A 2,500-nucleotide genomic window follows, 5' to 3' on the forward strand; every position below is an offset into this window, starting at 1 on the left:
TCGTCCCTGGGTGGGCTTGAACCACCAACCTTTCGGTTAACAGCCGAACGCGCTAACCGATTGCGCCACAGAGACTGACAACGCGCAACCCACAGGTGTCGAAACTCTACGGGGGACTGGGGGAGGGTGTTCCGGTCTTTTTTGGTTGTTAACAGCCAAAAGCTCTAACCGATTGCGCCACAGAGACTGACAACCCGCAACCCACAGGTGTCGAGACTGGACGGGGGACTGGGGGAGGGTGTTCCGGTCTCTTTGGTTGTGGGGTATACGATTGTGCAACTGAGACTGAGTGAAGCCAAGCAGGGGCGTCGAGAGAGGACCGGGTGGCTAGATGGAGGTGCTCTGGTACTTCCTCTCCATACCGCCTTGATTGTTTAAAATATGTGACTTGTAGGTCACACATACTTGGCAGCAAGTATGCAGTTGCGGACGAACAACAGCACCCCAAAGAATATCAGCCTTGATAAAACAGTTGACTGCGTTCATCAAACGACCGTCCTGGATATACCATGGTTGGTTAAAACATGGTTGATTATAACATGGTATAACCAACATAAGAGTTGCACTGCACGTTTATGCAGCATTCTGAATTACCTGGCAATAACAGTGATATCGTCCCTGGGTGGGCTTGAACCACCAACCTTTCGGTTAACAGCCGAACGCGCTAACCGATTGCGCCACAGAGACTGACAACGCGCAACCCACAGGTGTCGAGACTGGACGGGGGACTGGGGGAGGGTGTTCCGGTCTTTTTTGGTTGTTAACAGCCAAAAGCTCTAACCGATTGCGCCACAGAGACTGACAACCCGCAACCCACAGGTGTCAAGACTGGACGGGGGACTGGGGGAGGGTGTTCCGGTCTCTTTGGTTGTGGGGTATACGATTGTGCAACTGAGACTGAGTGAAGCCAAGCAGGGGCGTCGAGAGAGGACCGGGTGGCTAGATGGAGGTGCTCTGGTACTTCCTCTCCATACCGCCTTGATTGTTTAAAATATGTGACTTGTAGGTCACACATACTTGGCAGCAAGTATGCAGTTGCGGACGAACAACAGCACCCCAAAGATGGATATCACCCTTGATAAAACAGTTGTTTGCGTTCATCAAACGACCGTCCTGGTTATAACATGGTTATAACATGGTTTATTATAACATGGTATAACCAACATAACTGTCATAACAGTTGCACTGCACGTTTGTGCAGCACCTGGCAATAACAGTGATATCGTCCCCGGGTGGGCTTGAACCACCAACCTTTCGGTTAACAGCCGAACGCGCTAACCGATTGTGCCACAGAGACTGACAACGCCCAACCCACAGGTGTCGAGACTGGACGGGGGACTGGGGGAGGGTGTTCCGGTCTTTTTTGGTTGTTAACAGCCAAAAGCTCTAACCGATTGCGCCACAGAGACTGACAACCCGCAACCCACAGGTGTCGAGACTGGACGGGGGACTGGGGGAGGGTGTTCCGGTCTTTTTGGTTGTGGGGTATACGATTGTGCAACAGAGACTGAGTGAAGCCAAGCAGGGGCGTCGAGAGAGGACCGGGTGGCTAGATGGAGGTGCTCTGGTACTTCCTCTCCATACCGCCTTGATTGTTTAAAATATGTGACTTGTAGGTCACACATACTTGGCAGCAAGTATGCAGTTGCGGACGAACAACAGCACCCCAAAGAATATCAGCCTTGATAAAACAGTTGACTGCGTTCATCAAACGACCGTCCTGGATATACCATGGTTGGTTAAAACATGGTTGATTATAACATGGTATAACCAACATAAGAGTTGCACTGCACGTTTGTGCAGCGTTCTGAATTACCTGGCAATAACAGTGATATCGTCCCTGGGTGGGCTTGAACCACCAACCTTTCGGTTAACAGCCGAACGCGCTAACCGATTGCGCCACAGAGACTGACAACGCGCAACCCACAGGTGTCGAGACTGGACGGGGGACTGGGGGAGGGTGTTCCGGTCTTTTTGGTTGTGGGGTATACGATTGTGCAACTGAGACTGAGTGAAGCCAAGCAGGGGCGTCGAGAGAGGACCGGGTGGCTAGATGGAGGTGCTCTGGTACTTCCTCTCCATACCGCCTTGATTGTTTAAAATATGTGACTTGTAAGTCACACATACTTGGCAGTAAGTATGCAGTTGCGGACGAACAACAGCACCCCAAAGATGCATATCAGCCTTGATAAAACAGTTGACTGCGTTCTTCAAACGACCGTCCTGGATATACCATGGTTTGTTAAAACATGGTTGATTATAACATGGTATAACCAACATAAGAGTTGCACTGCACTTTTGTGCAGCATTCTGAATTACCTGGCAATAACAGTGATATCGTCCCTGGGTGGGCTTGAACCACCAACCTTTCGGTTAAGAGCCGAACGCGCTAACCGATTGCGCCACAGAGACTGACAACGCGCAACCCACAGGTGTCGAGACTGGACGTGGGACTGGGGGAGGGTGTTCCGGTCTTTTTTGGTTGTTAACAGCCAAAAGC

General features: G+C 50.9%; 4 non-coding genes across 4 annotated transcripts; all 4 read right to left on the reverse strand.

The window, feature by feature from the left end:
- Window position 1: 1 nt before the first annotated feature.
- Window positions 2-75, reverse strand: trnan-guu (transfer RNA asparagine (anticodon GUU)). The gene has a single exon. It is a non-coding gene; the product is annotated as a tRNA-Asn (tRNA).
- Window positions 76-613: 538 nt separating this feature from the next.
- On the reverse strand, window positions 614-687 carry trnan-guu (transfer RNA asparagine (anticodon GUU)). The gene has a single exon. It is a non-coding gene; the product is annotated as a tRNA-Asn (tRNA).
- A 1,148-nt stretch (window positions 688-1,835) lies between these two features.
- On the reverse strand, window positions 1,836-1,909 carry trnan-guu (transfer RNA asparagine (anticodon GUU)). Its single transcript has one exon. It is a non-coding gene; the product is annotated as a tRNA-Asn (tRNA).
- A 429-nt stretch (window positions 1,910-2,338) lies between these two features.
- On the reverse strand, window positions 2,339-2,412 carry trnak-cuu (transfer RNA lysine (anticodon CUU)). Its single transcript has one exon. It is a non-coding gene; the product is annotated as a tRNA-Lys (tRNA).
- Window positions 2,413-2,500: the final 88 nt, after the last annotated feature.

Source organism: Maylandia zebra, linkage group LG3, assembly GCF_041146795.1.
Source record: "Maylandia zebra isolate NMK-2024a linkage group LG3, Mzebra_GT3a, whole genome shotgun sequence".
In the NCBI taxonomy this organism is placed as follows: domain Eukaryota; kingdom Metazoa; phylum Chordata; class Actinopteri; order Cichliformes; family Cichlidae; genus Maylandia; species Maylandia zebra.